Source organism: Bufo bufo, chromosome 3, assembly GCF_905171765.1.
Source record: "Bufo bufo chromosome 3, aBufBuf1.1, whole genome shotgun sequence".
NCBI lineage: Eukaryota > Metazoa > Chordata > Amphibia > Anura > Bufonidae > Bufo > Bufo bufo.
The window spans coordinates 543454226-543469776 of NC_053391.1; the positions used below are offsets into that span (position 1 = coordinate 543454226).

The window sequence follows — 15551 nt, forward strand, 5'->3', positions numbered from 1 at the left end:
TTTACCTAGGCTGATTTCTCAATCCCAAAATATAAAAATCCACTTATACAGAGATACAAGAGGTTGTTCTTTTTTGTCACTTTCATGGAAAGTGAGGAACCAAAATTAAATTGTGCCCCTGATGAAACTTACAATATGTCAGGTAAAGAGTAAAGGCGAGTTTACATGCAGCGATCAGAAAGCCGACCAGTCGGCTGCTCGTTCCTTTACATGCAGCGATCTCCTTCAGTCGATATTGCGACCGCTCGTCCCCATACAGAATCCTTGTTTCTGGGCAGCAGATTGCTGTTTAGAATGCACGATCTGTTGCGCAGGCGTGTTTCGCTCGTTTATTGGGTGATCGGCGGCACATTTAGACACGTTGGGAACAAGCGTTCACAGGAACATTTGTTCACGATAATCTTCCCGACAATCGGGCAGTGTAACGCAACCTTAATCATTCAAACAGAAACTGAAGCACACAATGAGCCCCTGAATGTCATCATCTTGGGAAACAGTCCAGCAGAACCACCAAAATGTTACATTTCCATACTTCATGTGGTATGCAAATTTGCTCATGCCAGCCAAACTAGAGACACTTACCTGTTGATAGCACTATTTGAGGGTTCTTACCCCTTATCAGTAGAGAGCAGGGTACTAATTTGCTAGATGAGATGCAGTTCGAGAAGGGGGGGGGGCGTGTACGGTTTCTCATTCTCAAAAACACAGCTCTGGTTTGGCTGGTATAACCTAATCTGCATACTTTTCCTATGGAGCAATGGCTGAAAAATACATTGCCATTTACTGCTGTGTCATTTTACTGAGCACTTCATGTAGGTAAGTCACAAGCTACAGCGCACATATCCTCAGGTGATCCATTTTTGACAGAATTTGTGATTGCGAAGCCTGATATTACCAAGTCTGAGACGCTTTGATGCTCTTCAGTGTGAGCATACAAAGAAGGTGGAAGCAAGTAAGAACTACGGCATTTGCAAAGAATCTTTATGCCAAATACATAGGGCACATAGAAAGCATGGGGAAGAGGATCTAGTATATGGGACCCCGTCTGTGAGCCAGAATGTAAGGAGATGTGCAGTCATGGGTGACATCCCCCAGCAATTACAGAGGGTTAGAGAATTCAGATCTGCATCAATCTAATGTCGTTCTTAAAAATATTAATATTTTATATTGGAATTTGATCCATGGGGCCTTCAGAGAGGTTCTGTAATGTTGTTAAGATGGAAAGCCTGTATACAGCCTACCCACTGTATACCGACATACCTCCTAACTTTTAAAAAGGCCAAAGAGGGATATTATTTACAATTTTTTGCCATTAAGCCATGCCTCTCTCCAATGCCTGTCTATACATGCCCAATCCCACCCAGTCCCCTTTATGACCCTACACAATAGTTATGCCCCCTTAGTGCCCCCACATGGTAGTTATGCCTTAGTGTCAAAACATAGTAGTTATGCCTCCTTTTTGCCCCACATGGTAGTTATGCCCTCTTAGTGTCCCCATACAGTAGCTATTCCCCCTTAGTAAGTCCAAACAGTAGATATGTTCGCTTTTTTGCCCCCGTCCCCACACAGTAGAATGCTCCCTTAGTGCCCCCCATACACTGCAGACTGCCCCCTCACAATAGTGCTGCTGCACCTTTAGTTCCTCCTGTGTAGTAGTGTAGTCTCCTTTTCAACAGTGAAGCCTGTAGTGTTAATAATAATAATAATAATAATAATAATAATAATAATAAGATTCACATAGCTTCGTTCCCCCGGTGATTGGAGCACATCCCACAGTAGGAGAGATGAAGTAACACCATTGCAGCTGCTGAGCTGATCATCATCCCCAGCCTGTACGCTCTCTTATCCATCCCAGCAGGCACGATGACGGCGCTAACGGCTCCCTGCTTCCAAGCGGGCATATCTCAGCCCTGCTAAAACCGTGGAATAGCCACCAAAATAAGGGACTGTCCCGTCGGATCTGGAACGGTTGAGAGGTATGTACAGGCTGCTAGTAATCACTGGGAGTCTGAGTAACTTCATCACAACATAACATGTCTTCTTATGTCAAAAGTTTTTGTTTTTTTAAATGATAGAAACATATAATAATCCAAAACCTTTCACGTTTCTCATTTAATGTCACACTGATGAGATAAATAGACAATCAAAGGTATGGTAGGTTCAGGCGAGTAGAAAATCGTTTTCGCGATTAACGACACGGTCACATTTAGTGACTTAAAGCCGATAACAGACAAAAGCGCTTCCATGCAAAGATTGTTGTGTAGAAATTAATTCACATGAAATCAAGGAGCGTTCACTGTATTTAGACAGCAATGATTAATATAAAACACAACTGTTTTATATCAATCACATCGCTGAAAGATCACACCATGTTAGTTTACATTACCAAAATTCAATAATGACAAACGCTAACTTATTAGTTTGCATAAAAGATTTTACAAACGATGAATGTGTTTTCAGTACAATCGTTCACTAGCTATATACATTGTAACTTCAACTGCAGCTCAATGATGCCTCCATGCGGTAGAAATCGTGATAGCAGCCTCACCGAGTAAGTCCAAAAACTTCAGAGTAAAACAAGTTCTTTCAGAATGTGTGTGTGTGTGTGTGTGTGTGTGTGTGTGTGTGTGTGTGTGTGTATATATATATATATATATATATATATATATACTGCCTGTCCAAAAAAAAAGTCGCCACTTGGATTTAACTAAGCAAATAGTTATGAGCCTCCTATTGGATGATTACTGCATGGGCGATTATCTTTCAGCTGGCAATAAGTTATTTAACCCCAACTGGTGCAATGAGTTGCTTCTCATTTCTTTAACAACCATGTCGAAAGACACATGTCGTGGTCGTGGAAAAGATGTTAGTCTGTTTGAGAAGGGTCAAATCATTGGCATGCATCAAGCAGAGAAAACATCTAAGGAAATTGCAGAAACTACTAAAATTGGGTTAAGAACTGTGCAACGCATTATTGAAAACTGGAAGGATAGTGGAGACCCATCGTATTCGAGGAAGAAATGTGGCAGGAAAAAAATACTGAATGATTGTGATCGGCAATCACTTAAACGTTTGGTGAAATCAAATCGAAGAAAAACAACAGTAGAACTCAGGGCTATGTTTAATAGTTTAAGTAAGAGCATTTCCACACGCACAATGCAAAGGGAACTCAAGGGATTGGGACTGAACAGCTGTGTAGCCGTAAGAAAACCACTAATCAGTGAGGCAAACCAGAAAAAAAGGCTTCAATTTGCTAGGGAGCATAAAGACTCTGGAGCAATGGAAGAAGGTCATGTGGTCTGATGAGTCCAGATTTACCCTGTTCCAGAGTGATGGGCGCATCAGGGTAAGAAGAGAGGCAGATGAAGTGATGCCTACTGTACAAGCCTGTGGGGGCAGTGCTATGATCTGGGGTTGCTGCAGTTGGTCAGATCTAGCTTCAGCAACAGTATGTGCTCCAAGAATGAGGTCAGCTGACTACCTGAACATACTGAATGACCAGGTTATTCCATCAATGGATTTTATCTTCCCTGATGGCACGGGCATATTCCAAGATGACAATGCCAGGATTCATCGGGCTCAAATTGTGAAAGAGTGGTTCAGGGAGCATGAGACATCATTTTCACACATGGATTGGTCACCAGAGTCCAGACCATAACCCCATTGAGAATCTTTTTTTTTTTTTTCATGGCAACTTTTTTTTTGGACAGGCAAAATATAAATATATATATATAGTGGTAAAGTGTACGATAAAGTCCTTGAAGGGGTGTATATCCCATCCAGGTTCCTCAACTGGGTGAGGTAAGTAAAATCCAGGAAGATGGCGCTGGCTTCAGCAAACGTAGTTGCTGGAGCTATTTTTTGTTAAAGTTAAAGGGCTGGATTTTATTTGGACTGGGAAGGTAGGTTTGGTAGTGGGACCTCCCCAGTCCACCCCCCTTCCAGGGCATGTTTTCCCCAAGCCTGAGGGTTCCCCAGGTGTAGTCCAGCTGCGATCGTTAGGAGGAAATAAAAGCACATTCCAGGCTGTCAGTCTGGGAAGGAGTTATGCCTGGAAAAGCCTTGGAAGCTGGCTGCCTTGCTGGTTAGTGAAGCCTGATTTCCCACGTGTGACCTGCGCTCAATAGGTTAGCTAAAAACAAATTTGTATTAGCTAGAACCCAGACGGGCAGGAGTTTATTTTGTTTGGTTTACAGTATGTTTTGGTGATGCTGGAACCTCACCTTACCCATTGAGTTATAACTGGGTTTACCTGTAATTGCCGAAGTGCCATAAAATAAAGCATCATTTGGACTTTAATCCTGTTGTCTGCGAAGGAATCTGTCATCACCGCCCTGCTTGAGAGAGCAATCCCTTACAATATATGTATATGGTATATACGCACATACGGTATATTTATATATACTGTACATCAGATGAGTGAATTTTAGCTATCAAAATAATTCTAATCAATACAGTTTTTATGGAAGATGTGGTCGATTTGGTCCAACAGCTGGGACCCCAAGAGTTCCAAAAGCAATGGTGACCAATACACATTTAGGAGACAAAGTGGCCGCACATGGGTAGTCATTTCAATGGGGCATGGAACTGGACACCTCCTTTGTAACATAGTTATCTTTCAAATTTCAGAAAAGTGTTTAATGGGAGAAAACCCTATTAAAAGGAGTCTGGTGAATAATGAAGAATGAAAGAGAGAAGAATCAAATGACTAAGAGTTCTTGGTAGGGAACTTAAAACGGCAACTAGTCTATTGTGACATCTGTGACTTTTTAACCACTTTTGCATGCCCTGCTTGGTCCTGGTCCATTGAATACAGCTTCTAGTGATGTTGCCAAAGGCAGTTGCCACAAATCAAGGTCAAGGAATAAACAATGGCCTCCGGGCTTGTCATGTATGGATGCCCATGTCAGGCATCATGTCAGATTTATTGTAACTGGTGACCTATTGTTTAAACCATATTGCTATGGTAAACAAATGTTTATAATTTTTTTTTTTTTAAATGTTGCTATATATATATTGAAAAAAAATCCTAAAATCCTGCAGTTTACACTTTGGCCCAAAATCTTGTTGCTAACCTACTCTTGACAATGCGAGATACACCTGAAAAATAGCATGGTATTATAATTTCCTTTGGCCCATCTCAAACTAATCAACATCCCCTACTGTCTTAACCAAATGGTCACGACAGTTCCCAGATTTATCTTTCAAGGAAATAGTGGACAATTTATTCAAAGCGTCTAAATACCTGCCATCAGATTTTTATTTGGACATTGCTCACAGGTCATACGCTGAGGAATTATCTCTTGAGGAAAAAGCACACCTCCAACCACCTTAGATGTGCACAGTCAGATGCAGATCTTTTCCATGGCTTCTGGGGCTGTTCCCTGACTCAACAATTTTGGAAAAATTGAGAAACAGTTGCACTTTGCGAATGACAGCTATCTCTGTATACATACTGGAAATACTATCAATTACTGATTACGCCACTCCTGTGTACAACTGAAGTCAGAAAAGGCAGAGATATAAGGCCTCTTCCTGATGAGCGTGCCCTGTGAGGAAATTACACTCTGTGTGTGAGTGTGATCTCAAGTTATGGACACTGCTTGTTTCACAGGGGCGCACGGCATTATAATGATTTATAATGCTGTGTTTCTCTGCATGACCTTGCTTGTACAGAACTATACTGACAGCTTTGTGTACAAAAGAGACATGCCACCGCTTAAGCCAGCAGTTGGCTGAACAGGATCTGGTGACCATGCCCTTTCCGGGGAAAGAAAACAAACCCTGGACCAGAAGATACAGAGGACTGGAGTGGTGGAGAGCAGATATGTATGATCAGTGGCGTAACTAGAAATGACTGGGGCCCCCAGCAACTTCTTTGTTACCGACGCGACTCCTGTGCAAACCCCACTCTTGTGGCTAGTCAAGATCTCTCTCTCAGACGAGGCCCAGCATCCGCTCCATCCTCTTCCTAAATGTGTATACTCTGTCATGTCATTGTATATACTGTCACTGTATAATACTGTTGAGGGAGCTCTGACAATAAAATCTTTTAGTCCTCCTCCTGGAGGAAGCTTCCCCTGGTTGCCCTATAGCTACGCCCCTGTGTATGATCCTTTCAGTAGGGGAGACAGGCTGCTGGCAACTGTATTCCCAGACAACTCTTTAAAGGGGATAATCACAGTCATCCCAAAAATCTGATTCGTTTTCTGAGCTTCAGAAATGCATAACATTATGGTTTTCCAATCTGTTCATAAAACACTGGCTGAAAAAAATTCTGGTTATCAATGTGGATCTTCTGTTCTTAAATTAGCTTGGAGCTATATTATAGAGTATTTTTCAACAGTAAAATAACAAGGAGGTTAAAAAAATATCTGCTGCAGTAATCTGTACAAATATATGGCCACAAATACAGACAAAACAATCCATGTTCGCATGTAGGTCAATTCTTCAGTGGTAGTGCCTGCATGAACGAGATGTTACAGCACAGTAAGAAGCCAGCATGAGACATGGAGAGTAACAATCCTTAGATGTTCTGTGCAGCCCTTCTATAGGACTATTCTGTATGGTGGCACCACTATGTAGTTATAGGGTGGATTGTGCAGGATAAGGGTGCAAAGCTGTGTGCCCTCTACAATACCGGGCTGGTTAATCATTCATGTGAAGATGCACAGTGCAATTCTGCTCTGCTATTTATTGGTGACTGTGACCCTGCATGGGCCTCTATTCATGAGAATGACATTCTACACATTTACAAAACCATGGAGACGGTCTTACCACATAGAGAGACCTAAGCAGTTAACTACTTAACAGGGTTCTCCAGGAATTAAGAAAATGAAAATACTTAAATATAACTTCATTATAAATATATTCTCAAATACCTTTCATTAGTTATAATGGCTCATTTTGTCTAAGGAACAATGATTAGGAGAAACAAAATTGCCGCTGTCCTATTAGTGCACACAAAATCTGTCCTAATCACACAGGAGGACAAGTTACTTCACAACACTGAGGTAAAGAGCTGTCTTATCCTCCTCTCTGCTCTGCTTGTCAGGGATTATGATCCTGAATACAGCTGATAAGAACTTTAGCTGAATCTCTGTAGGAATTGAGTTCATAGGCAGATGTATGCAATCTCAATTACCACAACCCCACATTACCACAGTCTGTCCTGTCCATCCTCTCTGTACTTCATGTCTCCTCATGAACTCCATTCCCACAGAGATTCAGCTGAAGATATTATCAGCTGTATTCAGGATGATAATCCCTGGCAAGTAGAGCAGAGAGGAGGATGAGGCAGCTATTTAGCTCAGTGTTGTGAAGTAACTTGTCCTGCTGTGTGATTAGGATAGGCTTTGTGTGCACTTATAGGACAGCGGCCATTTTTATTTCCCCGGATGATTGTTCCCCAGACAAAACGAGCCATTATAACTAGTGAAATGTATTTGGGAATATATTTATAATAAACTAATATTAATGTATTATCATTTTCTTAATTCCTGGAGAACCCCTTTAATGATCAGACCATCTTGCAGCATCTGTTCTCCACATTCTCAGTATCATTTGCCTTTCTAAGGGCTCATGCACTCGGCCAAGCCCGTATTTTGGTCCGCAATATACAGGTGCCAACTGTGTACACACAAGCCTCTGCACCACAAAAATTTAGTGCATGCAGGGGAACCAGGGGAAGCTTCCTCCAGGAGGAGGACTATCTTCCTTTTAAGTAACATAGTACATAAGGCCGAAAAAGACATTTGTCCATCCAGTTCGGCCTGTCATCCTACAAGTTGATCCAGAGTACATGAGGCTTTTTCCTATACAGCACCATTCTAGACACATTGTAGAAACTGTTATATAGGCCCAAGTCACTTGAACAGATCTGTGTAGCAGCACCAAAACACAGCCAGGTCACTGTAAGAGTTGCTTATCTTATTTATTCTTCGGTTCAGTGGGGGTCGAAGTGGTTGCACTTTCACCGATGAAACGTTGATGTTATATCCTAAACTGGCCGGGCGGCTGATGCAATCTCTCCTGCTTCAGCTGAAAAATGCACGATAAGATCTAAAATGCCAGATCCTCCTATCCCCTGAAACAGCTATTAGACTGTCAGACATTTCTAATTGTCCAACCAACTTCAACAATCAGCCACCATTGTCCATCTTGCCCGTTTTGGACTACATGGACCAAGAGTCATAACTTTTTAATTTTTCTGTCCATAGTTATATGAGGGCTTGTGTTTTCACAAGATGTGTTGTATTTCCCAATAGTATCATCTTGGATTTTAGGGTACATAAAATCTATTGACTTGCTTTTAGTAATTTTTTGAGAAGAATGAAAACATTTATTTGCAGTTTATCGTGTAATAAAAATAACAAGTTACCTTTATTCTGAGAGCTATAGTTTTTTTAATTTTTCAACTGAAACATGTGATTGTTTCTTTCTTTCTTGGTAGTTTTTATTGGTGCGATATTGGAGTGCAAATCATTTATTGAGTGAATTTTTTGATGGGGAGGACAGAAGGAAAAAAGGCAAAGCCATTTTTCACATCTGCAAATGGCCTTTATCTTGAATAGAAAGTTAATACAAGCCACTTACTAATGCATTATTATCCATATTGCCTCCTTTTCTGGCTAGATTCATTTCCCCATCACATTATACACTGCTCCTTTCTAGGGGATATGACCACCCTGCAATCCATCAGCATTGGCCGTGCGTGCACACTATAGCAAAAAGCGCTGGCCTCTCTGCTGGCCGGGACCATGGGTGTTTCCTATAGTGTGCAAGCACGACCACTGCTGCTGAATTGCAGGGTGGTAGTAACCATGGAAACGAGCAGTGTATAATGTGATGGAAAAATGAATCCAGACAGCCAACGAAGCAATATAGACAATCACAATACATTATTAAGTAGATTGTATTAACTTTCTCTACATAATAAATGATAATTGCGGAAGTGAGACAACCCCTTTAGGCTTTGTTCCATTGATTAGGCCTCTATTGGGGCTTTGAAACTGCAATCATTTGATCTCACACAATGATTTAGGAATATTTAGCATTCCAAAGCATTGCAGCTTGTCAGTGTAATACTGACAGGCAACCAATTAGGCCACACCACTGGTACGTGCAAACAGGTTGATACCTATGGCAGACCCAGACATGCTTGTTAGCCCCCAGATGTCGTGGTAACCCATGGCCCCGCCCTCCCCCATGACTGCGTTGCATGGTGCCTATGGACAGAGAGAACGCCCTCCTTAGCAGCAGTGGTCACAACATCTAAGTGGTTAAGCGGCCAGGATCAGAGGTTTCTGGCAGTAGTTGGCAGTCAATCACCATGAAAATACAGGTTGTCACAGGTTGTCCATAACAGTAACATGTCCAGTCTCCCTGCAGTACTACCACAGGAAGAAACAGCATTACAGGGTTCCCATTAAAATTATTGGGCTGTACATGTAATTCACTGACATTTTTGGGTCCTCCATTGATGGAGATACTCTTTGTATCTTTTCGGATTGATTGAGGTGGGTTTCTCGATAACAGACTCTCCACTATTACTGAAAATTTCCTAACAGAGTATTGGACAATACGTTTTCTAAACCAGGTGAATGAGATGAATTCAGTGGGTATAAGGTATGCTATAGTGGACAATTACTGAAGGTGTAAAATGCTCTCACACTTAGATTATGGATTCAGTTACTGATTCTAGATTTATATATTCACTTTTTAGCATTATCAAATGACATTAGTAATATTCTACAAGCCTGTTACCAGCAACACTCATTTTAGCTTACTTACAGCCTTAAAGGGGTTATCCCATGAAGAATGTAAAAAAAAAAGATAAATCAGGCATCATATAGTACATGACAATATCTTTCTAACAAACCTAGAACCAGCCCTGCACCTCACATGGATCCAGAGATCTCCCCATTCAATGCTCTGCTAGATTTATATCAAGCTGACAGCTCAAGGGGAGTGTCTTTTCTGCTGCAGCTAAGGGGGCGTGTCCATGCTCTCCTTATCACAGCTCAGGAGGGAGATGAAGGATTAAACTGAGCATGTGCGGCCATCTCAGGGAGCAGGTCAAAGAAATAAGAAAAAACAAACAGCAGGTGGAGCTGTACAGATACATTTTTATTGAATAACTCAGTGGCTATGCTAAATTTTTAATTACATGCAATTGCAAAAGTATTCAGATGCAGGTGTGAAAACTGTATAATATTCTTCATGAGACAACCCTGTTAACTAATAAGACACGCAACACTTTAGAACACATTCAAAATACCGTATTTCACTTTCTAATCTATTCTCTATCTGCTCCACTTTCATAATATCATGTAACCACCTTTCCTGAGCATGTTACAGCAGTCTGAAGATTTTCTTTTTTTTTTCTGATATTCAAATATTGGCCACTAGATGGTGCTATTGTTATTAGTAAAGACCTCACATTTCACCTGGAATACAGAATACTTAGTATTGCTGTATGTAGTATTCCTGATCACATATGGCTGTGTAAGGGTACTTTCACACTATCGTTATTCTTTTCCGGCACTGAGTTCCGTCCTAGGGGCTCAATACCGGAAAAGAACTGATCAGTTTTATCCTAATGCATTCTGAATGGAGAGCAATCCATTCAGGATGCCTCAGGATGTCTTCAGTTCAGTCTTTTTGCCTTTTCAGGACGGAGATAATACCGCGGCATGCTGCGGTTTTATCTCTGTCCAAAATCCCTGGAATGCCGGATCCCGTTGAAATGCATTAATGCCGTTTCCGGCTCCTAGTGTTCCGGCAAAACAGACCCGGCATTGTGGTCTGCGCATGCTCAGACCGCAAAAATGTGAAAAAAAATAAACGCCGGATCAGTTTTTCCGGATGACGCTGGAGAGACGGATCCGGCATTTCAATGCATTTGTCATACGAATCAGGATCCAGATCAGTCTGACAAATGCCATTAGTTTGCATGCGTTTTGATGGATCCTCTGCCGCAAGTGTGAAAGTACCATTAGACCACCTGCACACGTTACAGATTACACACGTTTTTTCCACACAGATTCTTGTGCAGAAAAAATGCAGAATATAGTAACAGTATAGGGAATACTAAAAGGCACTCAATCACCCTGCATTAAAGGGATTCTGTCATCAGATTTAACCCCTCTAACCTAAACATATGCTCATGTCCAGACTAATAAGAAGAATCCTAAGCTGGCCTTATTAAACCTCACTGTGGCTCTATTTGCCCAAAAAACAGGTTTTTATAACCTGTCAATCACTTACTTAAGGTGCCCAAGGGGAGGTCCGTTAATACAGGATGCCCGGCAGCACCCCTCGCCGTCCGGTGCCCAGCGCCGCCTTCCCTGTCTTCTACAGCTCAGCGCCGCCTCCGCAATCCTCCCTGTCCCTCTGCATCAGGCCGGCGCATGCACACTTCGCTCAACGAAGCCACTGCCGGGAGTCCGCACGGGCGCATCAGGCTGAGCCTAGTGTGCAGGCGCGGGAGCTGGCAGGGGGACGGGGAGGATTGCAGAGGCGGCGCTGAGCTGTAGAAGGGGGCGCTGAAGACAGGGAAGGCGGTGCTGGGCACTGGACGGCGAGAGTGCGGCCGGGCACCCTGTATTAACGGACCTCCCCTTGGGCACCTTAAGTAAGTGATTGACAGGTTATAAAAACCAGTTTTTTGGGCAAATAGAGCCACAGTGAGGTTTAATAAGGCCAGCTTAGGATTCTTCTTATTAGTACGGACATGAGCATATGTTTAGGTTAGAGGGGTAAAATCTGATGACAGAATCCCTTTAAGAATTCACATTTTAATGTATCAATAAACAATAGGTTAAAACAATAAAATATATAAATTAAAATATAAAGTAAATGTATAAAAAAACTCCAATAAGCAATTATCGCAGCAAAAGAATTGATCAACTATTATATATATAGCGCGCTGTACCAGAAGATAAGTGAAGAAACTAAAACACGTGGGACGCCAGGGAAAGGCAACTTGTACAGGCCGACATACGGGGAGAGCCAGGGGACTCGTCTGAGAGCAGGAGGCATCGCTCACACAGGAGGCCGGTCCTAGTGAGACGCCGATGTGGTACAATTAAGCTGCTGTCAGCAAAAGAAAGTTGTATATAATATATACAATCATATTATATTGATAATATTTATCTTGAAGGAATCTTCACCCATAACGATATAAGGACAATTTAAATAGATGAGAAATATATATATATTTTAATAGGGGAATGATAATCATGAACATTGATTTCTGAATGAAATAATACGGATCAAGTAACAGCATTAACCACTCATTGTTATTTCAGTCATGAACATTGATTATTGGATGAATTAGGAATAACAATTTATTAATTATTTGGATCAATTAACATGATTAATCTCGTCTAACATTATTAATCATCTAATATCTGGACTATACAATATCATCGATTTACTTTTGAATACGTCTAATTTTTGGATATTTTTTATATCTTATTTTTTGTATTATATATCTCACAAATAGAAATCATGTTTATATGTGTCTGATTAGGGACCATCTAACAACCAATGTGTTTAGATATATAATTGATAGTTGATCAATTCTTTTGCTACAATAATAGCTTACTAGAGTTTTTTTTATACTTTAATTTTATATATTTTATTGTTTTAACCTATTGTTTACTGATACATTAAAATATGAATTGTTAATGCAGTAACGGGTGATTGAGTGCCTGTTAGAATTCCTATACAGTTATTCATTTAATTAAAGGCTGTGGGGTAGGCCTATAACAGTGCACCTACAACCAGAATCTAAGACCGGTGAGCCACTATACTGTACTTTTTTTTTTTTTCTTCTTCCTAATACAGTACCAGCAAATCCCATGTACACATTGGTTCTTTCTTCCGATTTAGGAATCCGCAGCATTTCAGTTGTTTGTGCGATTTTTGGTGCGGATTTCACCCTTTGCAATGGAAGAGCGAGATCTGCATCAAATTCGCACCAAAAAACACAATTAACACATGCAGTTTTTGGTATTATGTTGAGGAAATGTACAGGCTTTTGTCTACACTCATGTGTTGTAGCCTTAAAGGCATTTTCCAGGATATTAATATTGATGACCAATCCTTGGGGTAGGTCATCAATATCAGATCGGTGGGGGTCCGACACCCAGCACCCCCGCTGATCAATTAGTTGAAGAGAAAGCTGCGCTCCGTGAGACCATCGCCTTCCTTTCATTTTTTTTCTGCTCGTCATCGACATGGCAGCAGTGAAGAGGTATAATTACAAGCCGTCCCATTCACTTCTCGAGTGCTGCCTTTTCTATAAGCAGCTGATCGGCGGGGGTCCGCTGATATTGATGAACTATCCTGAGGATAGGTCAGCAATATCAAAATCCCAGAAAACCCCTTAAATGGTTCTCTGAAGAAAGTACAGACAGCAAATATGGCGCATCAACGTGTGTCACAATGGACCTCATTGTCAGGAAATATGAGAACCATTTGTTCTCTGTTTTAGCCACTGATTTCCTTTAAAGCAATCATGTAAAACATATAAAATAAATTGTACAGAGTACTAGGCTAATGACACTGTATGCCTGGGTATGTCACAATAACTTACAGCACCATTTGCTGTTGGAGACACTCCTGGCACTGTAAGTATACATCATAATTTAGCAGTTGTGAAACTTCTACTTCTTTACCCAACATTTCCACCTCCATAACTTTTGAAGGGTGCTCAGTAAAACTGAATAATAACAGAGGACAGCAGCGCAGGAGAGGGATCTCTGGCATAGTCAATCAAGCAGCAGCGGGAACTTCGTCATCAGCAGGGACAGGCAAAGAAATCCTTATGATGAACAAATCGATTCGCTCATCACTATGTCCCAATATATATATATATCGTCATAAGCCCCTAAAAAGAGTGCCATTTTGGACTCCGTTCGAGTGGTATACATTTTTTACTGTGTGGAATACTGCAGTACACTCTGATATTGCACATAACTCACATACCAAACAGTATTTTAATTTTTTTTAACATGGGTCCCTATCAGTGACGGACATTGTATGACATCCATTAAATGTATATGTTGGGAGCATTTCCTGGCACATACAGTATATTCAACAGAAACCATTAACACAGTGTGATGAGTGCCTAAGTGTGATCATTTTAAAGGGGTATTCTGAGATTTTTTATTTCATGTTCTCCCCCCTTGATGTGAAAAACAACTTTTCCATTGATAGTTATTAAAATAAGCCTACTGGGTCAGTGTTGTGCTCCCTGGTCAAACTATACTGTAGGCACTTCCTGAATCACATGCCATACATTATCCATGTGATCCTAACCTGGTTACAACCCGCAATGAATGTGTCAGTCACCACTGACGACATGTTCATGGCATGTCCCTTGCGCTCCATCAACACGGCGCATGCGTGAGAATGAAATTATCTCTTGCTAGCGCAGCGAGAGCAGAGAATAGTACCCTGCCCCCCTAAAGAGGCCAGCTGCTCCTGCGCAGTCAGGCAGCTTAGAGCACTGACCCTTTTGAGGCTGCGTATTGCTCCGCAAACAGCGGCTGCCTGACATGGGATCGCGCAGTAAAACAGAGGGCACCGTGCATGCGCAAGACTTGGAAAAGCGAAGCTGAACTGCAGGCTGTCACTCAAAGGCAAGAGGGGGAGCAGTTACCTTGACTTGAAGCAAGGAGGCCGCTGCCCCCTTGACTTCAAGCTGACATGCAAAATAGCGCGGATGGAGGATAAAAGATGGTTTTCTGACCTTATGCAGCATCGGACTGCAGGACGAAAAGTATGATTAGTATCACACTGCGGGCTACTCTGAGGTACTGCTGGCAGGTATACACGCATTTGGGAGGTGACAGGTTCCCTTTAAACTGTTGGCCTGCACCCATACTTTCTGTTTCCGTTTAGCATGTACAGCCACAGCCCAGCAAGTATGGGTGCAGACTGGCAATTAACAGTGATCCTCGTGTAGATCCTGCTGCCAGGGTGCGTCATGTACGCAAAATATTCGCTTTGAATTGATTCTGAAGGTGATATAGAAATTCTACATTGGCAAATCATTCGGAAATCAATATTACTAGACATCTGATGTGGCAGGTACGCACATGGGGTACCACTAGTGCTAGTTTATGCACACATAAAAATTCACTGTAGTGGACAGTGGTAATGGAGTATTGTAATCTGGATAAGTAATTGATCATTTTGGTGTTGGTAACGTATTAGCTAGTCCTAATCGATGCCGTAACAGTTCTAAACTGTGCATACTATTCTACCACCAAAATGTATACCCTCACCATGCTGTTTTAATGCTACAAAATGCACTAATGTATACAATAGTGTGGCCGAACTTTGCCCCCAATTACATGCCTATTCAGCTCTTTAAATCTGCATGCTGTACATATGCAGCAGGAGGGGTGAGGTAACACGAGATCCCTATGACTCTGCTCATCCCTGAAGATTGTTTACTGTCTTATTACGGAGTTCAATGTAGAAAAGTAAGCTCCCTCTAGTGGTGGCTGCAAAAAAACAGCAAACTAACATTTAAA

General features: G+C 41.5%; 1 protein-coding gene across 1 annotated transcript in view; it reads right to left on the minus strand.

The window, feature by feature from the left end:
- Positions 1-15551, minus strand: part of VWA8 (von Willebrand factor A domain containing 8) — a 443862-nt gene that overhangs the window by 87911 nt on the left and 340400 nt on the right.